Here is a 24952-nt window from a genome sequence, read left to right on the forward strand (position 1 = left end):
GCAGATGAGGTGGGTGGTGGTGTACCTTGCATGACAACGCGACCCCTCTCCCCCTCCCACTCCTGACACCTGACCCCTTACACCTGACACTTGTTGCCATATTCAGCAGCAGCAGGTGTGGAGTGTGTACATGGGGGGTTCTTCCATCTGCCTGCGTTATGATGGCAGTTATTTCATTGGCTTCAGAAACTGCCGTTAAAAGCGTTGTTTTCTCTGACGGCAGAGGAGGAGGAAGAGGAATGTTGTCTCACGTGACTGCAGTAAAAGAACATTCTGTTTCCTTTAACTGCATATTGGGAGAACGTTCATGATTACCTTTTAACTACAGTAAAAAAAAATCTATTGTCTTCCTGAACTGCACTGAGAGAACACGTCAAAGTTGGCGTAACAGTGAGACTTACTCCCAAAGATTTACTATACTTTGCTGTCACTCGGAATCGAGTATGACAATCATCCAGCTATGATACAATGATATGAGGTATTAGGGATGTCACCTTGGTTAGTGAGTTTTGAGGTGACTAAAGAGGCCGATACGGGACCCGCAGCGTTGATTACATTCGTGGGAGCGTCTTTCCGGCGTTGGCGCTTGTCTGCCTTGGTTTGCAGTCGGGCTAACTCGAAAGTATTGACACCTTCTCGTGAGGTGCTCCTCCAAGCGTTATGATTTGGAGTAATCGACTCCCAAAGATTTACTTTAAACACACACACACACACACACACACACACACACATTTGAACCCTGTTATATTACGTACAAACTCAAAAGATGTTGGGTGGACGTATTTATTGGTTGATGAAAGTTAATAAGACCATGGTGGTGACGTAGTGACAGTACACCCACGGAACTGTGTGTAGATTTATATAGATGGAGATAGAGCAAAATATAAAATAAATTTTAGAATACTGTTTAGCGTTTTCGCAGCAAATTTATATTTTCCCTTTTATTTGACATTTTTATTTAACTTAAGAAAGTACAATTAGCCAATCAGCGGAAGTCTCGATGTCATGTGATACTCCTGCGCATGTTCAAGAGTTTGAATTCGTCAGTAGCAATGATACTCTACTGACAATAGGAAAGCTCCTGCTAAAATATTTATGAAACGTGTATACGATATTGTTGTCAGATACCTCAATAATAGCGCCATCTATTGGCTGCGTCCAAAAGCTATTCGTGACGTCATAGACGTTGATGTGACATCATGAGTGATGTTTTTTTTTACGTATTCCATTTATTTTAGACATATCAATCTTCATTTATAATGATAAAATAATAATAATAATAATAATAATAATAATAATAATAATAATAATAATAATAATAATAATAATAATAATAATAATAATAATAATAATAATAATAATAATAATTAACGGTTTATTGAACAAGTTCTGCAGCCCGAAGACTGAAAATATACATTGGACATAAATGACTTTGGTGGTTAAACAAAAGCCTTCATTAGAGAAAGGTGAAGGAACATTCAGTGAACATACATATTAATGTAGGTGTTGAACAGCAAACACGTAGTGTAGTAACTCCCTCCCTGATGGTGTTAGGAGGGACCTCACGTGGTGTAGTAGTTCCTTCACAGATGGTGTTATGAGGGCCCTGAAGTGGTGTAGTAATTCCCTCACAGATGGTGTTATGAGGGACCTCACATGGTGTAGTAATATGCATGTATGTATACATGCATACTCCATTGCCTCAAGATCTTAGATGAGTTCGGAAATTAAAAGACACAAAATCTTTTCTCTTGCACAATTATTATACAATTCCTGAAAGTGATGAATCACCTGTCATGCCGTGACATAAATTTGGGGAATAAATGACCTTGTTTTCAGTAGAGGTCTTGGCTATTAAAAGGCATTCTTATTGTTTATCTTTATTGAAATAAACAAACAAAACCAAAAATTCAAGTTGTGTCTTGGTTATCCATGAATTATAATATTTCATCTAACATTATATATATATATATATATATATATATATATATATATATATATATATATATATATATATATATATATATATATATATATATATCTTCTCTTATTTGATGAGGATGGGGTCATGTATCCCCAGAGGTGGTTTAGTGCTGCCCCCCTTCCTCCTTGACTTAACACACTCGATATCTTCTGTACAATTCCTCACAGTTCTTCACGTATATTCTGGGAATGTCAGTGGCATTTTGCCATCTGCGACTCCTGTCAAATTCGCATCAAGGGAGTCGGAGTGACTGATGAAGCTGCTGCCTCCGATTTTAAATGTATTTCAATATATAATTGCACATTTTCACTGCAACTCACAAGAGATTAAATACCTAAGTTGCCTATCTCTGTCCTTTGGAAGCCGATGAAAATGAAAATGTGGATGTGTATCCTTTCTCCTCTTGCAAATGACGCAGGGATGCGATCTACCAGGCCGGTTGAACTGCGCGTCCAGAAGTTTTGGCTACAGTGTTGCCAGTGTGAAAAATCAAAACGTATCCATAATCTTCTAAAAAGTATCCAAAAAGTATCCACCTTTTTTCTTTAATAAAATGACGAATTTCTTAGTATCTATGACAACAAAGTTAAACTGAAATATATTGGTGTCATCAATAATTTTACTGGTTATAAAATGGCTATTCTTGGCTGTAGTCCAAAGTTTTGAAAACATGCAGACGACAATGTGACGTCACATAAGTACGACTGGAGCGCCATCCTAATTCTGGACTACATAAAATGACGTCACTGTGCCTTGAGGTTCCAGCTGGTATTATTACCGACTATTTTACACTCATTCCTGTCTTGTTATATAGTCTTTGGTAAGTAACAAAGTGGCTTCACTCCTGCGCATGTGCAAGAGTTTGAATTCGTCAGTAGCAAGGTGGCTTCCCTGTGTGAAGGTGCACTTTCTCAGAATTGCAAACCATTCATCTGGATAGTTTCAAACATAGGTTAGAGTGATATATGAGCAATAGGGGTTGGGTGTAAATGGGACTGCAGTTTCCTCCATTCTTATGTGATTCTGTAAACAACGCCACCGCTATTGACATGTTCAAGACCTATGGTATTCTGCAAACTTTGTAAAGTGTCCAAAGTGTGGTGCAGACTGCCATTATTGTGAAGATAAACACGTTTGGTTTGGTGGTGATAGTGGCGGGTGGTAATAGTAGCGAGATGGTGATAATAGCGAGGTGGTGATAGTGGTAAGATGAGGATAGTGGCAAGGTGAGGATAGTGGCAAGGTGAGGATAGTGGCAAGGTGGTGGTAGTGGCAAGATGAGGATATTGGCGAGGTGGTGATAGTGGCGAGGTGAGGATAGTGGCGGGTGGTAATAGTAGCGAGATGGTGATGGTGGTGATAGTAGCGAGGTGGTGATAGTGGCGATGAGGATAGTGGTGGTGATGGTGATGGTGGTGATAGTAGCGAGGTGGTGATAGGGCGGGTGGTGATAGTGATGATAGTAACGAGATGGTAGTGATAGTGGCGGTGGTGATGAGGATGGCAAGGTGAGGATAGTGGCAAGGTGAGGATAGTTGGTGATGGTGGCGGGGTGATGATAGTAACGAGATGGTAGTGATAGTGGCGGGGTGGTGGTAGTGGCAAGATGAGGGATATTGGCGAGGTGGTGATATTGAGGGAGGAGATAAGGGCGAGGTGGGATGGTGGTGATGGTGGCGAGGTGAGGGCGGAGAGAGAAATGAAGGAGGGGGGACGGAATTGAAAGGAGAGGAGGAGGAAAGGAATGGGGGGGGGTGAGAGGAGAGGAAGGAGGAAGGGAGGGAGGAGACGGAGAGGAGAGGGGAAATGGGAAGGAGGGGGAGAGGTTGGATGGGGGGAAGAGGAAGGGAAGAGGTCTCAGAATGAGGTAAACACCGACAAAATATGACTGGAATTCACCTAATCTATTAAACAAATCCCGTAAAATGGTAAATAGATTCTGAAATTTGTCTATATAATTTGTCTTGCGTCACAATGTTCGAACAAAGTGAACACAACCATTTCATAAGTAGAGTAATACAACTGTGAATTGTAGTTAAGCGGAGAATAAACTAGACAAATTGCCGGCATTGTGTTGTCCCCTCGCTCGTTGTGTGTACAGTCGAGTTGATACTTCTCTCTTTGCTCCCAGTCTGGGCCTTGGGGCCTTAGGAGCGGGGTGGAGACTTAGGGTTGCGTTAGGCCTTTGGGAACGGGGTTTGGCCTTATGACAGGGTGGAGTTGGTAAGGCTTGGAGGCGGATTGTTATCGGAGACAGGACAAGTTCCATGTACAAGGCATGGGTTTGGCCACGACAAAGCCATGGGGCAAAGCGTGGGTTGGGGTACAATAAGGCCATGGGGCGAGGCGTGGGTGGCGGAGTAGCCCACCATCCCGACAAATAATAACTCCGACGTTGAGTATGCAAACGCCCACACGCTCAAATTGGCTCTTCTCCAATTTGCATTTCTCTCTGCAGTCCTGCCGGGTATGTAAATCTTGGTGTGTGGTGGGCCCATGTTGGCGGCTACCTTCGGGGTGTTTGGCGCCTGTGGGGGAATGTGGCGCCCTATGGCGATGTGTGGCGCCCTATGGGGATGTGTGGTGCCCTGTGGGTGTGTGTGGCGCCCTGTGGGTGTGTGTGGCGTCCTGTGGGGGTATGTGGCACCCTGTGGGGGTGTGTAGGGGCCTGCGGGTGACATGTGGCCGCTCAGGTGTGTGCGTGCAGTGAAGGCTGGGGAAGCTTCTGTGTTGCTGTGTGAATAACCAACATCAGCCCAGGTTGAGGAAGACTGTATGGCCGTCACTAATGGACACAAGGACACGCTCACGTACTCGTATACTTTACTCTCTTCACTCTTATTTCGTTGTTCACTCTCTCCACTCTAAGAACCTTTTCACTATAATCATTCCTAATATTTTATTCATTTCGATTATTCACTCTTCAATAATATTTTGTATCACGCTAAATTCCTGCCTGTAGTCTGCAGTATAATGTGTTATTGAACGTACAGTTATAGGTTACGGCCCCTCCTTGCTTCAACTTATTAAATCGATACATAATACCATTTAAGTTTGTAGGGACTATATGACGCTATCTTTCCCGCCTTTGTTTGGACGTGAGGGACGTGTCATACACTGCATTGCCAACAACACAAGTCCCTTCGCCTTTCCCCCTGAACCACGAACCCCGAGATTCAGACTTATGAATCCGAAGCATATATGGACAGAATAATGTATCAGTCTACTGCTTCTGGTTCACGAGTCTGAATGTAGGGGTTCGTGGTTCAGGGACGGAGACAAATGGACCTTATTAGTTGACTGTATAGTACAATCGGGGACAAAAATTCGCTCCCCGTGGTGAACCTGAGTCACGGGTATGAGTCTCCGAACTGACTTACGCCGACTGTTTCATCTGATTTGGGGGTCGATGTAACTTCATTTTGGGTCTGTCTCGCCTCTGACCGTACTGTAGAATATAATGTTATTAATTATTATATTTTCCCGTCTTTGATGACTTAACGATCACACAGGTACCTCTCGTACAGGATTGATATTTATTAGTTAATATTTTCGTGCCGGAAGTGTGTACACGTCACTAGATTGGGGTATATTTGGTTTTCATTCATTTCATAACATGTGGAAATCCTATATAGGGTGTTAAGAGAGAACTTGTGTCGGATTCACACAAAAAAAATTAAAATAAACCGTCTTCCTCAAAGGGTTAAAACATCAGAGTTAAGTTGCTATAACAGAAATAAATTCCAAAATTACATCAAAATTTCACTGATGTTCTATCGTAATTGTTTTCTCTTATCACCAGTTTCGGGACAAAATAAACGTACAGAATAATAATTGTGAATTCCGACGCGGGGCTGTAGGTGGGCACAGACTAAGGGGTGTTCGGTAGTCCTTTATTAATTTATCCCTGACGTGAGCTGTTGTGTAGGCTGTAAGTGTATCGACCCATATATCCTTCATGACGAGAGAGAGAGAGAGAGAGAGAGATGGTTGTAACACTGATTTTTAACATGTCTTGGGTCCGTATTCTCAGAAGTTCCTAAGATGAAATTTTTACCTTTGGGTTTAAGAATGTATGTATCTGTCTCACTATAGTTGAGATTGAAAGGCAGTCAAAGACGATGTTGGAACTACACTTTAATCCTACAGTAACTCTCCTCGTTCTCTTTCCTCAGTCAAGGGACAAGAAGAATCGTACAGGGCTCTGAAAATCACTCCTCTCTTGCCTAAACATTTACTCAGGAATATTGTGCCAGCCGGGAATAAAAGACTCGGCAAACTTCCCTTAATATAAACACAGCGTCAGTATGTGCGGTCAACAGCGTCAACAGTGATAAGCTTGTGGGAAACTCAAGACGAACTTCCGCTTTTTTTTTTCTACCCAAAGTGACACATTGACGGCGAATTTGAAATATACTTATGGTGGTACACAGACATATTTACCTATAGAAGAATATATTGTAAATGTTGCTTTGCTTGTTTTTGTTTATCGTAGTACACAACACCCTGGTGAGGAAGAGCGTGGTGGTGAGGATAGAGTTAAGTGAGACGCTCAACACCATTTAGTTGAGTCATCTGGGGCGAGGACCAGCAGTAACACCTTCAGGGTCGAGGCTCACCTGTGTTACCTGCCAATTATCTTGGTTACGGCGACAGATTACTGGCCTCTAGAGTCCCAGTCCCGTCCTTTATGTATGTGTGTATGTATGTGTGCATGCATATTATATGCTGTATATAAGGGCACCTCATTGGGTTGTTATGCAGCTTCTCGTAACGACCATCTGCTGCTGGAGATAATTAGGGATCTTATTGGCTAACTTGCAGGTGTGTATCAGAGGGTTGTGTAGCAGATGTGTATAGCAGGTATGTAGAGCAGCTGTACAATACATAGCGGATATGTATAGCAGATATGTGTTGCAGGTGTCTGTTGGAGGTACAGGTGTGTGCTTTACATTTGTGAATAACACACACACACACACACACACACACACACACACACACACTGGATTAATTATACGACTCCTGTAAGTGTTACGGATTGGCCAGTTCCATCACTAGCCTGGCCGAGAACCTCACGTGTGTGTGTGGGGGGGGTATATATTGTGGGAAAAGTTATTAATAACACCAATCAGGTATTAATACTGTACTGTAGTAGACCAATTAGTGATATCACGAAGGTTAGACATCCCAGCTTATATCGCCTACTGATTAAACACCCTAACGCTACCTGGGGGTTAGGTAAAGTTAGGTTAGGTGTGATCAGATTATGCTAGATTCGGTTAAATTAGGTTGGATTGGGTTAGGTTAGGTTATGATTACGGTGTTTAATCATCAGGTAAAATAAGCTGGGGTGTCTAATCGTCATCCCGTATTAGTAACACCTTGACTAGTATATTATTTCTGAAGTATAACCTTAATCATAATGACTCTGGTTTAAGACGAGGCTGTATCGGGATATTTCTGACTTAAGTGGAATATACATGGTTAAGGGTGATCCTATATGAGACAGAAATTGAAGTATTATTTATTAAAAGCGTCAGAATTTTAACCCCAGGCTGGAAAACTTTTGAGTGAGAGGAAGGCCAGGTGGGTGAGGGTGTCGGGGAGGGGGGGAGGGAGGGAGGGGGGAAGGTCGACGTAAGGGAAGGAAGGGGAGAGGGGAAGGTCGGTATAGAACAGTAGGTGAGAAAGGAGGGGTTGAAGGTCTATATAAATGAGAGAGGGAAGATTGGTGTAGGCATCAGAGGGAACGTTGATTTGAGTTGGTTGGTAGACAGCTGTATGGAGGGAGTGAAGGTAGACAGCTGCATGGAGGGAGTGGCGGTAGACAGCTGTATGGAGGGAGTGAAGGTAGACAGCTGTATGGAGGGAGTGAAGGTAGACAGCTGCATGGAGGGAGGAAGGGTAGACAGCTGCAAGGAGGGAGGGAGACAGCTGTTAAGGGTCAGCCTCGTGCAGGGTCCAGGGTGAGTTATGAAGCCGTAATTCATAGGTCATTAATTAAGGTAATGTTTCAGGTGGTACAAGTGTTGTAGATGGGTGTTAGTAACTCCTTAATGACGGCAGATGGCAAACAGGCAGGCAGGCAGAGAGATGACAGAGAGGCCTAGAGGCAGACACCACCTGTACCACCACCACCCCACTCACTCAGTCCTTACCACCACCACCCCACTCACTCAGTCCTTACCACCACCACCCCACTCACTCAGTCCTTACCACCACCACCCCACTCACTCAGTCCTTACCACCACCACCCCACTCACTCAGTCCTTACCACCACCACCCCACTCACTCAGTCCTTACCACCACCACCCCACTCACTCAGTCTTTACCACCACCACCACCACCTCCAGCTCACATGAAACTTGTCTGAGTTACCTGGCGGAAGTTTGTTGTCATGAACAGCTGATGGCGACCATGTGACCACCAGCCCTTGACCTCCTCACACACCCTCACCTTTAAGACCTCCCTGAGATAGTTTACCTGCATTAAATCTGGAGTAAGGTTACCTGTACCTGGGGTTAGTTTACCTGTACTTTCAGTTAGTTTACCTGTACCTTGAGTTAGTTTACCTGTACCTTGAGTTAGTTTACCTGTACCTTGAGTTAGTTTACCTGTACCTTGAGTTAGTTTACCTGTACCTTGAGTTAGTTTACCTGTACCTGGAGTTAGTTTACCTGTACCTGTAGTTAGTTTACCTGTACTTTGAGTTAGTTTACCTGTACCTTGAGTTAGTTTACCTGTACCTTGAGTTAGTTTACCTGTACCTTGAGTTAGTTTACCTGTACCTTGAGTTAGTTTACCTGTACCTGGGGTTAGTTTACCTGCAACATTGCTTTGAGAGTTAGTTTATCTGTACCTTGAGGTTAGTTTACCTGTGCCTTGAGTTAGTTTACCTGTACCTTGAGTTGGTTACCTGTACCTGGGGTTAACTTACCTGTACCTGGAGTTAGTTTACCTGTACCTTGGGTTAGTTTACCTGTACCTGAGTTGGTTTACCTGTGCTTTGAGGTTAGTTTACCTGTACCTGGGGTTAGTTTACCTGTGTGCATGAGTTAGTTTACCTGTACCTTTGGGATTGGTTTACCTGTGCCTTAAGTTGGTTACTGTCCTTGAGTTAGTTTACTGTACTGGGTTGGTTTGCCTGTACTGGAGTTAGTTTACACCTGTGCCTGGGGTTAGTTTACTGTACCTTGAGTTAAATTTCCTGGAGTTAGTTTACCTGTACCTGGAGTTAGTTTACCTGTACCTGGAGTTAGTTTACCTGTACCTTGAGTTAGTTTACCTGTACCTGGAGTTAGTTTACCTGTACCTGGGGTTAGTTTACCTGTACCTGGAGTTAGTTTACCTGTACCTGGGGTTAGTTTACCTGTACCTGGGGTTAGTTTACCTGTACCTGGGGTTAGTTTACCTGTACCTGGAGTTAGTTTACCTGTACCTGGAGTTAGTTTACCTGTACCTGGAGTTAGTTTACCTGTACCTGGAGTTAGTTTACCTGTACCTGTAGTTAGTTTACCTGTACCTGGAGTTAGTTTACCTGTACCTGGGGTTAGTTTACCTGTACCTTGAGTTAGTTTACCTGTACCTTGAGTTAGTTTACCTGTACCTGGAGTTAGTTTACCTGTACCTTGAGTTAGTTTTACCTGTACCTGGAGTTAGCTTCTACCTGTACCTGGAGTTAGTTTTACCTGTACCTGGGGGTTAGTTTACCTGTACCCCTGGGGTTAGCTTCATCTGCACCCTGAGTTAGCTCACCTGTAACTGAGTTAGCTTTACCTGTACCTGGAGTTAGTTTACCTGTACCTTGAGTTAGTTTACCTGTACCTTGAGTTAGTTTACCTGTACCTGGATTTAGTTTACCTGTACCTGGGGTTAGTTTACCTGTACCTTGAGTTAGTTTACCTGTACCTTGAGTTAGTTTACCTGTACCTGGAGTTAGTTTACATATGCCTTGAGTTAGTTTACCTGTACCTTGAGTTAGTTTACCTATACCTGGAGTTAGTTTACCTGTACCTGGAGTTAGTTTACCTGTACCTGGAGTTAGTTTACCTGTACCTGGAGTTAGTTTACCTGTACCTGGAGTTAGTTTACCTGTACCTGGAGTTAGTTTACCTATGCCTTGAGTAAGGTCAACTTTAACCATCTTAGCCCACCTTTAACACGAGTGTCAGCCCATCTTAACCCACTTCCTAGCCCACCTTTAACAAGAGTGTCATCCCACCTTTAACCCACCTCCTAGCCCACCTTTAACAAGAGTGTCAGCCCACCTTTAACCCACCTCCTAGCCCACCTTTAACATGAGTCTTAACCCACCTTTAAAAATGCTATTTTTGTACAATCTTTTAAAACTGTGAGGGAAGTATTTTCGTTGTTCTTTTTATTTTCTTCTTTTCTTCTTTTCTTCCTTATTCTGATTCGTTTGGTGGTGCAGCTTTAACTTATTCTTCTTCTTCTTCTTCGTGAGTGTGGAAAAATAGGAGGAATATAAGATTTGATAGATAGATAAAGCTCAAAATAATAATACTAACTTGTTTATATAATCCAAAATAAATAATATTCCAACGATGCAATAATTACAATAATCTACTCCCTCTTATTACTGTCTAAATGAAAATAAAAGAGTACGAATTATAATTAGTAATGATAATTAAAAATAATTAGGCTCATATTGAAGCAGTATTTTCACTTGCTGATCCTGGAATTTTACGCTAAATTTGACAATGGTGTTATTTTATGTAAATTTTCAATATATGCAAAAAATGAATTCGAAAAATACTCGTGGAGAAAAAAAATAGAATATGCAAATGAGGCAGAATTGTTAATTAATTATATTTTTACGGTTCACTTTTAACAAATTATATAAAAAATGCAACTTACGGATCGTCATCATCATCATCATCATCATTATTATTATTATTATTATTTATTTTACATAATATACAGTTTGTGAGTCTTGTATGTCAAAAATTATTGATAGACATGTTTCATCTTATTGTGTGTACTAGAGTTAAAACACACAGCTGTCTCTCCTCTCAGGTGTTAAGGATTTGGCTGTGATATATAGGTTGTGTCAGCCTTAGGTGTTTATATCATTGGAGAAGATATATGTCCAGTTGTGTATAAAAAATAATCCGGGGAGAGAGAGAGAGAGAGAGAGAGAGAGAGAGAGAGAGAGAGAGAGAGAGAGAGAGAGAGAGAGAGAGAGAGAGAGACTTGGCAGGTTCGCATCTGGTGGTGGGAAAAGTCTCTTCAAACTTTTAAAACATTGTTATTGTTGTTTTGGTGTACTGAGTTATTTACAGCACATTGTTACTGTAAGCAGCTTACAGTAACAATGTGCTGTAAATAACTCAATACACCAAAAAAATCAATTTATGGTGTGAAAAGGAAATCGCAAACTTTTAACTGCCATCTCTATGCGACTGTGCCAAGTCTCCACCTATGCCTCCCTCTCTGTCGAATTCTTTTTGTCCACAACAATACTTGTGAGTTATTATTATTATTATTATTATTATTATTTTATTTATTTTTTTTTTTTTAATATAATTATTATTGTATACGTTTGGTTGTATAAGATTTGATATATATATATATATATATATATATATATATATATATATATATATATATATATATATATATATATATATATATATATATATATATATATTATTTAAGGCAGATGTGTACAGTGTTATATTATCTTGAGACCTGTTCATTGTTGAGTGTAGATATATATTGTTAAGAGACATAAAATACAGATAGATAGATGGAAAAGTTGATGGGTAAAAAAAATCATAGATACATCAAGTTAATCCCAGCATAAAAACACAATAAAGCATAATATTACTGGTGGAAATAGACAATCACAAACCGCTATGAAAAAAACCCGCCACAGATTTATCATTGACCGCATTTGTCACTTAATATTCATCGGAAAATTAGAGCAGCGGGGAGGAGGGGGAGGTGTGTTATTGTGCGCTATTAGTGGAGGAATTCTGTTATGGTACTGCTGAGAGCTGTAATATTGTTGTTATTGCTGTCTGTTTGCTAGGGAGAGGGGGTAGGAGGACGGCAGTGATGGGGAGGAGATATAGTGGTGGAGGGGGCAGGGTGGGGTGGTGGGGGGATAGGTGAGGATGGGATGGTAAGGGAGGGAAGGAGGATAGGGTGATGTGGAGGATGCGGGAAGATATGGAGGTCTGGAGGTGAGAAGGAAGAGTAATGGGGGAGAGGAGGATGGGGTGGATATATTAGAAAAAAAAGGAAATGGTAGGGGAGAGTGGGAAGTGACGAGGGGGAGAAGGAAAATGGGAGAGGATGGTGGTTGCTAACTCGGGGAGGTGGAGGAAGATGGACTAGGAAGATGACTTCTGGATAGTGGAGGGAGAAGATAAGAGGAGGGGAAGGTAAGGGTTTTATTTTGAAGATAATTTATTATTATTATTATTATTATTATTATTATTATTATTATTATTATTATTATTATTATTATTATTATTATTATTATTATTATTATTATTATAATTATTATATTCGCCGCAGTATGTGGTGCTCCTGGGGTCAGTTTCCGGCGTGAGGTTTGGTTTTGTGGCGAAATCCAGAATTAATGTTAAAATGTGAGGACACTACATCGTGAAGCGGGTCGTTGTAGGAAGTCCAAATTATCTACCACAACATCCACAAGTCTTTACACTCTAAAACTTCCAGATCACAAGTTGTTGCTGTTTTTCGCTTGTTCTGTTTGTGGTAGAAGTTTCAGACAGCTTGGCGTCGTAACTACCCAGCCAGTACATAATTTCTAGGTAATGTCGATTATTTGGCACCACATGATTGAATATAACCCTCTCGTGTGTTATAGTACAGGTGAGTGTGTACGGCTACCTGTTGTTGATGACCAAAGCCAACGTGTGTGTCTGCTCAGCCGGTGGTGGGGGTACACCCGGCCCGCTTCCTTCCACGACTAATTTCACGCTTTACGGTACCTGTGCAGATTATCAAGTGGCCAGGTGGGGGTTTAATTACCAGACAGGTGGCTCCTTGAAGGTGGAGGTGAGGTGAGAGGAAAGATGAGGGCAGGTGAGGCTAAGGGTAAGGTGAGAACAAAATGGAGTGATGTTGAAGGGAAAGTGAGGACAGGTGATGATAATGGAAAGATAAAGACAAGTGTTGATGATAGGAAAGGTGATAATAATGGAGAAGCGAGAACAGAAGATATTGATAGGAAAGTGAAGACAGGTGATGATGTTGGCGGCAGAGAATTTTGATGCTCGGACGATATATTTATGTTGAAAATCACTTGAAACTGATGGTGACATTACGATAGTGAGTGTGATGACCAGATAGTAACGGTTGATTGTCATAAATATTCTACTTTAATCATATACTGTTATAGTTAGTTAAAGGGTGTAGCAAGAAGTTCTATCCATCTGTAAGGAGGAGGACTCAAAACTGTATGACTGAGAGATTTACCCATACTCTATATAATGTGTGTCTTGTGTTCCTGAGTTAATGTATATGAGCAATTTCGGATGACATTAAGATTAAGCACCTCAGTTTATTTCACCTGAAGATTAACCTAACCTAACCATACGCCTATCTTACCTAACCTAACCTAACCATACGCCTATCTTACCTAACCTAACCTTCACGTTATCGGTAAATTTAAATATAAAATTGCTCCCAGATGTTCAAGTGACTCTCGACTGTGAAATAAAAGAAGAAAAAAAAAAGTCAGAGAGAAAATTGAACCAATAAAGACCTTTAAAAAAAATAATAAATACAAAAAATAAACCTGGACTAATAGACACTGTAATTTAAATCAACTTTTGAAACGCTTCTTCCCATCGAAACTTTTAAGTACACTTCACTACGAAAATTAAAAAGTTTCTTCGACAACTTCATACAACTTTGACACAACTTTTCCCTACAAGTTTTAAGTAGTCAATTAACAAGATTTTTAACGCTTGTTTCAATATATTTGTTGGATGATGAAAGACGTAGGTGTTTGTTGGTCGTGTTTAATTAGTTGAGTTATTAAGTTTATTGTGGAGTTGTTAAGTGTATTGTGAAGTTATTAAGTACATCGTGGAGTTATTAAGTGTATCGTGGAGTTATTTTATGAGGGAACCAGAGTATAAGATATTGATGGATTAAATTATATAAATATACACTAATATATATTTTAGTTTATAGATAAATTGAAACTATATTGTGTGATTCATGTGAAATATTATATGAAACAAAGTCATTGGATAACACTAGTATACTTTATTAATTGTTACCAGCTTATGTACAGTATATTAGAATGCATTGTTATCCAGAATATATAAGTGGAAATATGTTTTAGGTGTCATTTAAATATTATAGAAAGGTGTTAAAGCGTGTTTTGGGATGTTGATCAATTGATATTTATTAGGCGTTTATCGAAATATATATTAAGCGTAATTTAGGATAATATATGGAAACGTAAATTAGCAACCAGATGGCTAGATATATTATTGTATCATAATGTAGAATAAAAATAGAGAGGTTAAAGCGTAATTTACAGATTTGAAATAAACAAACATATATTTTTGGAATTAAAAAAAAAAATGAAAAATTACTTTGTGATGTAAAATAGATTGACTCATATTTTTGTGATATAAAATTTGACTGAAACATAATTTTGTCATATGAAATAGATTGACATATTTATCGAACTTGGAATGAATTTAATCACGTCTCTTATGGTGAAACAGATCATTGTAGTCACTTGGTAATTGATGTTATAACGCTAATTGTTGTTGTTGTTGTTGTTACGCATTATTTGATTGTGGTTCTCGTGCTTGTTGAGCCAATTGGATGGTGGTGGTTCGATTGTTATTGTTTCCTAATTGGGATGGTATTTGTTGTATGGTAATAAGGATGCTTCTTGGTTCGTAATTGGGATAGTGGTAGTTAGATAGTTGTTGAATTGTAATTGGGATGGTGGTTGTCGGCACTTTTTCCGCCTCCTCTTCCTTCTTCTCTTTCCCGACTTTCCTCCCTTCAACCCCCCCCCCTCATCTTCTCCTTTCCTTTCATCCTCCTTCTTTATCTATCTTTTCCTCCTTCTCCTCTTCTACCTCCCTACCTTCTGCCCTGCAAAACCTTTTCTTCTCCCTCCCTTCCCCTCTCTCCCACCCTGCATTTACCTCTAAGCCTCCTCTCCCTCTCGGCTTCCTTACCTTCCGCCCTTCAAACTACTTCTCTCTCTCTCTCTCTCTCTCTCTCTCTCTCTCTCTCTCTACCTTCCGCCCTTTGATCCTGCTCCTCTCCCTCTTCTTCCCTCTTCTTAATCCACTTCCCCTGGACGGCCCTGAACAATAGCCCACCACACGCCGGAAATGGAATAGGGAAGTGTCCTTTTCTCGAGGATGTGCGCCACTCAGGGCAGTCTAGTGCAGTCGCCCCTCTCAGAAAACGTAGAGGTCTATGCAGCCACTCTTAGAAAACGGGGAGGTCTATGTAGCCACTCTTAGAAAACGGGGAGGCCTATGCAGCCACTCTTAGAAAACTGGGAGGTCTATGCAGCCACTCTTAGAAAACGGGGAGATCTATGCAGCCACTCTTAGAAAACGGAGATTTGTATGATGTCACTCCAGAGAAAACAGAGACCAATATATTGTCACTCCGCATATACCATAAAGTTGTTAACAGCTACACGATAGGAAATGGTGAGAAATTCTGAGGGAGTCGAATCTTAAAAAGGGGGAATCTAGAAGTTGGCAATTGCTTATCACTCGTCTGTTGGGAAGTGTTAATATAACGGTATATATTTATTTTTGTTTTAATTAGCCATCACCATTCTTAACCACCATCACTACTACAAACACCACTCTCATCCACTGCTACCACCATCATCACTCTCAACCACCACAGTCACCACTCAGCAACCGCCACCACTACCACGATCACCACTCTCGAACACCTCTACTGCCATCACTAACCACAACCACCACTACTACCACGACTCTCAATCACCATCTGCTCACACCACCATCCAGTAGTAAAGTTGTCCCTCTTCACACCATTTATACAGCGGCCGTGACGTATAGATCACTCTTCTCTACACTTGAGGTATAATGGTGTGTTTCCTCCTCCTCTTCCCCTACCACGCCTCCTCCTATCCCTCTACCACGCCTCCTCCTACCCCTCTACCACGCCTCCTCCTACCCCTCTACCACGCCTCCTCCTACCCATCTACCACGACTTCTCCTTCTTCTTCTTCATCCTCTACCACGCCCTCCTCGTCTTCCCCTACCTATTTCCTTTCCTTTCTCCCTGCTTCTCTCCCCACTAACTCCTCCCACTAACTCCTTCCTCCACCTCTGTCCCCAGCTCCCCCCCTACCTCCTGCCCACCTTCCTCCCCACATTTCTCCCCACCTCATCCCTTCCTTTCTTCCAACCAACTCTTCCCTACCTCATTCCCGCCCCTCCCACATTTCTTCCCACTTCCTCCCCATTTCTCTCCCCGCCTCCACCAGCTCCTTCCCACTTCTTTTCCCATAACTCCTCCCCGTCTTTCATCTCCTACTCATCTTTCTCCCCAGAATCTCCCACCGCCGCCCCAGCTCTTTCCCACCTCTCTCCCCAGCCCCTTCCCACCTCTCTCCCCGACAACTTTTTCCCGTCTTCTACCTCCTACCCATCTTTCTCCCCAGCTCTTTCCCATCTCACCCCAGCACCTTCCCATTTCTCTCCTCACCTCCCCAGTTCCTTCCCGTCTCTCTCCCCACCTCCCCAGCACCTTCCCATTTCTCTCCTCACCTCCCCAGTTCCTTCCCGTCTCTCTCCCCACCTCCCCAGCACCTTCCCATTTCTCTCCTCACCTCCCCAGTTCCTCCTCTCTAGTTTCGTCCCTCCTCTCTCCCCATCACCGTCACGTATAACCAGAGAGAGTCATTTACCTCGCCATCTGGTCCCACATGAACAACTCACCCTATAAACGTCGAATATTGATGCTACTCAACCTGAACTGAGTGGGGGGACGGCGGGGGGATAGAGGGGGGGTGGCGTAAGGGGGATAGAGGGGACGAAGAGGTTGGAGGAGGAGGAGATTCAGATGGACAGGAGAGAGAAGGATAAGGTGTATGTAGAGTAGGGAGGGCGGAGGTGTATGGTGGTGATGATGATGATGAGGTGCAGGATGAGGAGGAAGAGGGAAGAAGGGAGGTGCATGAGGAGGAGGAGGAGGAGGAGGGAGGAGGATGATGATGGTGATGAGAAGTGTATAATGATGATGATGATGAGGAGGATGGTGAGGAGAGGTGAATATTGATGAGGAAAGATAAGTTATATGGAGTAATAGTGCAAGAATATGAGAGAGAGAGAGAGAGAGAGAGAGAGAGAGAGAGAGAGAGAGTCAATAAATAAAAAGCAGAAATACGATGAAAGATGGTGATGGGGGGGAGACGTTGGGATCAATTTAGGATTTAAGTAGAGGTGACGTGACAGGGGGAGGGAGGGAGGCTTCTTTGTCAGCGGATGTTAATATGGGGGCTGCTGGGGACTGCTGGGTGCTGTTGGGGACTGATTGGGGCTGCTGGGGACTGATTGGGGCTGCTGGGGACTCCTTGAAGTGGGTGCTGGCTTACCTTACTTTACCTTACCCTTACCTTACCCTACCCTTACCTTACCCTTACCTTACCTTTACCTTACCCTTACCTTACCCTTACCTTATCTTTTTACCTTACCTCTTATCTTATTCTCATCACCCCATCTGTCTCTTTACCTTTTACCTTACTCATCTACCTACTCCTTACCCTTACCTTACCCTTACCCTTACCTTACCCTTACCTTACCTTTACCTTACCCTTACCTTACCCTTACCTTACCCTTACCTTATCTTACCTTTACCTTACCTTCAAGGAAATGATGTTTCCTTGTACTTATTCCAGCAACCCTTGGCACTGTTAGCCCCTTTCATGTCTTCAAGAGGTTAAGTGATGCCTTCAAGGTCCTTCGTCTCTTCCAGTCTCATCGTCTCTTCCAGTCTCTTCGTCTCTTCCAGTCTCTTCGTCTCTTCCAGTCTCTTCGTCTCTTCCAGTCTCTTCGTCTCTTCCAATCTCTTCGTCTCTTCCAATCTCTTCGTGTCTCCCAGTCTCATCGTCTCTTCCAGTCTCATCGTCTCTTCCAGTCTCATCGTCTCTTCCAGTCTCTTCGTCTCTTCCAGTCTCTTCGTCTCTCCCAGTCTCTTCGTCTCTTCCAATCTCTTCGTCTCTTCCAATCTCTTCGTGTCTCCCAGTCTCATCGTCTCTTCCAGTCTCTTCGTCTCTCCCAGTCTCTTCGTCTCTTCCAATCTCTTCGTCTCTTCCAATCTCTTCGTGTCTCCCAGTCTCATCGTCTCTTCCAGTCTCATCGTCTCTCCCAGTCTCATCGTCTCTCCCAGTCTCAACGTCTCTTCCAGGCTCTTCGTCTCTTCTAAGGTCTCCATCTATCTCTCACGCCATCCAGGTTCATTGACTCATCCAGAACATCCAATTCAAGAGCTGTGTTGTTGTTGTTGTTGTTGTTGTTGTTGTTGTTGTTGTTGTTGTTGTTGTTGTTGTTTGTTCCATCTATTATTTTTGTTCCATACTGTCAGAATTTTTTTCGTCTTTTCAACTATCCATTGCTCTCTCTCTCTCTCTCTCTCGTAGCGTGTAGCCTCATTCCCCTTCAGTTACTCCCTCCTTCTCTCACTCCCTCTCTCTTTCAGATTACCCCACTCCCCTCCCTTACTCTTTCTTCGAGATACCACTTCTCCTTTCCCTCACTGGTTTCCTCCCCTCCCCCCTCACCTCCCCTCACCTCATAGAGAACGATACGTCAATAGTAGTAATGATTGTAATCCTATTGGCGCTTTTCAATTTTATTTACGAGGACTTAGCGGATGGAGTAGGAGTAGGAGACGGGAGGAGGAGGAGACGGGAGGAGGAGGAGACGGGAGGAGGAGGAGACGGGAGGAGGAGGATACTTGTAGTTATTCTTTTGATGGGAGGAAGAGACGATTGAGTTCATTTGGCGATGTTATTCACGAGGGAGCAAGAAGAGAGAGACGGGAAGAGGTCGAGATGGAGATGGGATGGGGGGTGTGGAGGAGAGTTGGTGAGGGAGGTAGAGGAGGAGAGGGAAAAGGATGGGAAGGAGTTGATGGAGGCGGAGGAGATGGATAAGGAAAAGAAGAGAATCGATGTGTAGGAGGTGAAGGAGAATGGAGGATGATAGTGAAGGAGGAAGATGATGATGAGGGAGAAAAAAGATGATGGTGAGAGAGAGAAAGAAGATGATGGTGAGGGAGAAAGATGATGATGGCGAGAGAGAAAGATAATGATGGTGAGGGATGAAGAAAATAATAATGATGGTGATGATGATGATGATGGAGACAGAAGATAGTGATGATGGTGGAAGATGATGATAGTGACGCCAGTGACTCGAGTTTGTAATTATTGTATCTGTAATGAGAGTTTCCCAGGACCCATTCTGGTGTGTGTTTTTCACTCCTCCTCCTTACAGTTGGCTCCAAAGTTCAATTGTTCACGAGGCAAAGTTTTCTTATCGAGGAGTGGCAGTGGAGGTGATGGATCTGTTGAGAGGGGGAGGAGATGGGGAAGGAAGAGAAAGAAGGTGGATGGAGGAGATGAGGAGGGGGAGAGAGATGGGGAAGAGAGGGAGAAAGGTGGAGAAGAGAGAGAGAGAAGGACGACTCCCACACCATGATAAGATACAAGGGGGAGGGGGTCCACCTGTTCCTGCACAAAGCTCCTAATTGCTGTGTTCCTTCATTAGATTTAGCGCTTCAACATTAATGGCGGTCGGGAATTATAATGTTTTAAACTTGTACCTCATAATGAACTCATTCCGGAGTGTATTTTAATAATGAATGTGTGTATTAAGGTGATTAGTGCACGACGCAGACTCACCGCTTCTTAGTTACAGGGATATTTGAGTATGTTAGTGTTTTATTTATTGGGGGGAGAAATGACACTGTACACACACACACACACACACACACACACACACACACACAAAATACTGGAGGTAAGTTATGGACAACGTTCCAGAAAACTATCCAATTTCGGTAAGGCGAGTGGACCATCCAAGGAGGGAGGAAGAGGACCCATCTATCCTCTCCTATCCAGTCCCACGTTCTTCCTTCTCTCCCCACCTCCTATGGACTTTGTCACCTCCCCCCCCTTCCCCTCACCGCCCGGCCCCATGTTAACTTCCCTCCCCCCCTCCCCCCTCTCTCTCTTGACATAGGGCGGTGGCGACCCTCTGTGACAGCCCTCCTTCAAGACAACAACAAAAAAGACACGATTCGAGTTCAAGCAAGACACAAATGGCGTCTTCAGAAAATTGAATTTTTCCAATAAAAATTCAAACTAGATTCCATCCCTCCCTTCAACCTTACCCTCCTTCCTTCTTTTAGTCGACTCTCCTTCATATCCTCCCCTTCGCTCCCCTTCCTCCCCCATACCCTCCCCCCTCTCCCTTGGTCCTCCCCCCCCACCAAGGAAGGTCACACACACACACACGCTGCGATTTCCATGTTGACTTGGGTACCGTCTCAGCGTCTGGGTTCTCGAGACAAATTGTCGCTCCCCTGAGACATTTTCCCAACACCGACCCCGACCAACCATCTGTCTTGGTCCCTGTTGATGCTGGTAGATGGTTGTTAAGAGTGGTGGTGGTAGATGGTTGTTAAGAGTGGTGGTGGTAGATGGTTGTTAAGAGTGGTGGTGGTAGATGGTTGTTAAGAGTGGTGGTGGTAGATGGTTGTTAAGAGTGGTGGTGGTAGATGGTTGTTAAGAGTGGTGGTGGTAGATGGTTGTTAAGAGTGGTGGTGGTAGATGGTTGTTAAGAGTGGTGGTGGTAGATGGTTGTTAAGAGTGGTGGTGGTAGATGGTTGTTAAGAGTGGTGGTGGGGAGATACAGTGATAGTAGAGAATGTCATGAGTAGGGTGGTGGTGTGTGGTGGCAGGTAGGTGGTGGCAGGTTACTGTCGCTGCCACCATCACCACCACCACCGCCACCACCACCAGCCACCACCACCACCAGCCACCACCACCTGTTCACCGCCGCCACCACCACCACCGCCGCCACCACCACTGCCACCACCACCACCGCCACTCACCAGCCACCACCACTGCCACTACCAGCCACCCCACCACCAGCCGCCACCACCTCCCACCAGCCGCCACCTCACCACCAGCCGCCACCACCACCACCCGCCACCTCACCACCACCTGCCACCACCACCACCTGCCACCACCACCACCAAGCACCACCAGCCACCACCACCACCCACCACCACCACCACCACCACTCTCTCTTTTTTTACCTGTATCTGGGCTCCCACCAGCCCTCTTAATAATTATCTCTCTCATCGCTGACACACAGATATTCCCTCAAACTCGTACTGTGAAATATCTCCCCCGTATAGCTGCTGGTGTGAGAATGTATCTGTCAGTCTCTCGGCCTACTTTTACAAAATAGTGATTGAGTTCCACAGACTGTATATATACTGTATACTGTGGGTGTGTTTTCTCTACATCCAGGTTATGAATTCCTATATTTGGGGTTAGTATTTTTTTTTTGTTATTGCGGCTATTGTTATTATTATTATTGTTACTATGATTTATTATTGTTTTTATTACTATTATTATTATCATCATCATCATCATCATCATCATCATCATCATCATCACCACCCTATAGATGTTTGAGAATCGAGACGAGGCCAGGTCAGCACGGCGCCTGTGTTCACGTCAATATTAATCTGTTTGCCAAGTGTCTCCGTCAGTACCTGCAAGCGACGACGCAGAAGTGAGTGACCAACCAGGCGTGTGGGAGGCTCTTCTATAGTCAAGGTCAATATTGGGATCTGTATACCTCCTGTTTTCAAGGCTATTCTGCCCGTGTTGTTTATCCCGGCAGGTTCACGGGTGAATTGTTCCATGAATACTCAGTGGCTCCAGGCACAATCTCGTCAAACGTTCATGCTCCTCTCTTCCTCTCTCGTGCCAAGGCAACAACCTTTACCATCTTGTCAGACATTAATCCTCTGGCCAAGGCAGAAATCTTTATTATTGTTAAACGTTTGTGCTTTGTCTTGCATCATGGTAGAAACGTTTGCCATCCTGTCCAACACGGATGCTCACACCAAGGCAACAACATTCACTTGAGACTACTGGCTGAAGAAAACATACACTGATTGGTTCTTGAACACCGTGACCTATGTTTACACACACACACACACACTCACTCACTCACACTCGGGCATTACGTCTATCGTTATCTCCCCGTGTCATAGTTCTTCTCTTCCTACCGTACAGAAGAGTGAAGAGGCCACCCGACCGGCTCCCTCTGTTATTTAGACACTGTCGGGGGTGATGTGACGTGTCTCATCCAGTCACGAGACACATCACTTGAACAAGGCAATTATCATAGTCCGCAAGGTAGTTAAGCGCCCCGGTCTTAGTTGTGATTGGCCAGCAGGGAGATGGGAGTTCAGTCAGGTCGCTTTACAGGGACCAGCTCTCAGCTGATCTAGGCAGGTGCCGTGACTGTTGTACGAGATACAATAATTCTGACCCAGATTTCTTGGGATTTATTGAAAGTAATTGTAGTATTTCTCTATGTATTAAGGTGAGACATTGGTAAGCATTATCAGAGTTTCTACGTGAAGAAAGAGTCAATGTAGATAGTTATGTAAACATTCATAGGTGTTTCTACATGAGTTTTCGTTTTACTCAGGTTGGCGCGGGAAGACACGAAAATATCCAAGAGCGCACGTGTTGTTGAAGTTCAGTGTTGACATAATGCCTCGATATGTGACATTTGTGTTACTCTGAAGTGCTGACATACCTCCTTCTCTCCCTCCCTGCCCGAGCTGTTTGGTGTGCCATGAAGGACAGGCGACCTTCTGAGCCATTGTGTGTGCTTGCTAGAGTGACTGAGCAACCAACATAGTTCACCGGAGTTGATACCAGTTGGACAGTAAGTTGGTTGTGTGCTTGCAGGGGAGGGACGAGTCTGGCAGTAGCGTTGTTGGTCTCTCTCTCTCTCTCTCTCAACTCGGGTCATATCAGGTCATCACTGGCAGTGTGTCAGGACAAATAAGTCACGTTTCTAATGAGGTAATCACTGAAGCTCATCCCCTCAGGCAGTGATCAAGTGGCAATCCAGGGAGACGAGAGGAAGGGGGGAGGGAAGAGTAGTAGAGGAGTAGTAGAGGGGAGGACTTTTGCAGCCAGAGAGGATATGGCTAAATCGGGAGGTAGTGGAGGGAGGGAGCGATAGGAAATTTCATGTATATTTAGAGCAATCAGACAGTCCTATACACACACACACACACACACACACACACACACACACACACACACACACTTACGATAACTTGGATCTTTTTTCGTTGTATTTCATTTCTTTATTTTTTCCCCTGGCCGTACGTTTGAGCTGACCATTTCTCTCTCACAATAAATGGACCTTCAGGATCATATTGTCGGTCGGGATCTTTAACCATTTTATAGATACATTTTATAACCCGGGGTTCAAATCCTCAAAAGGTCCTCACGATCAATATTGCTCCATCAGTGACGAGGACTATTGATCCTAAGAACCTTTTGAGATTGAAACCAACACTATACCTTTTACGTAACTTTACATGTGTTCATCATCCTCAGTATGGTGAAAAGAACAACGCTTATACAATTAATATCCTATTTTCAGTGATTGTAAACACGGGTCGTTGAGGTAAGTGGCTGTTGCTGCCCCGAAGAGAGAAAAAACAAAACGACATTAAACGCCGTTGTTGCTCTCATATAAATTTAACGTTCATTAGCTGTTCCATCGACGTGTGTGAGATTATGCCCCTAATCGCCTTAGCCCGAGTGATTGGCAAATGGTAATCATTAATCGCCCTTAATGACGTCTGCGATTAGGCAGGAAATTGGGTGTCATGGGGATGTGTACTTGAGGGAGGGAGGGAGGGAGGGGGGATGGCGACACGCTTGTTTGGTCTCCCCTTTCCATTATGGCTAGTTTGTGGGACGGGAGAAGGAAAAGAGAGAGAGAGAGAGAGAGAGGGGGAGGGAGGGTTAAAGGGAAGGAAGGGGGGGGGGGAAGTAGAGGTGTGAAGAGATGGAAGGAGACATTTTGTAAAATATCTTAACCAACCCCATAATTATGATAACTTAATCCCTTGAGTACGATGTCTTAAGCCTGTGAATACAATGGGGTTTTTTTTTATAACTTAGGTTGATATCGTACTCAAGGGGTTGGCTATTAACAGGTGGATGTACTGTATATGAAAATGTTATACTATAAAAATATATAAAAAACGACTTTGTAATTGGTGGAAAATATATATAAGATCTCACCAGTGGTTAGTTAAGACGTCATTAATGGATATTCTTAGATAATGAGTCTGTAATGATTATATTTCAACGCGTTTTCATTGGTGTGTCATGTATGGTGTCTTGTCATAGGTCACTTCATGCGTGGTTGTTAGTGGTCTGTTTATATCATCTGATTGGTCAGGAATGTCTAGAGCATCTCCCCATTGGTCAGGATATGTCAAGTGTGTCGTAATTGGCTAGTACATGTCGCATATATACGCCTGTCGTCTCGTATAGATTATTGGTCGTTGTGCAGAGTCGTTCTCTTAAAAAGTGTCGCTGTTGTCCCATGTATCCAGCACCGGCGGCGGGAAGCGTCTCCTGTTTGGCCAATTTACGGACCAACCATCCTGTAAATCGCGTCCTGATTGATAGCTGTTTGCATCAAATACATACAAAACGTCTCCTCATTGGTCATTATCATTGGAGCTGGTGACAGACGCTTCCATTGGTGGGTTACGATGTGGTTTGTCAGCCGGATGGACACTGCCATTGGTGGAATGTGCTGGATGTTAGGTGGACTGACGCTGCCATTGGCGGGTTACGGTGCGATGTGTCAGCTG

Source organism: Homarus americanus, unplaced genomic scaffold (genome assembly GCF_018991925.1).
Source record: "Homarus americanus isolate GMGI-L3 unplaced genomic scaffold, GMGI_Hamer_2.0 scaffold50666, whole genome shotgun sequence".
In the NCBI taxonomy this organism is placed as follows: domain Eukaryota; kingdom Metazoa; phylum Arthropoda; class Malacostraca; order Decapoda; family Nephropidae; genus Homarus; species Homarus americanus.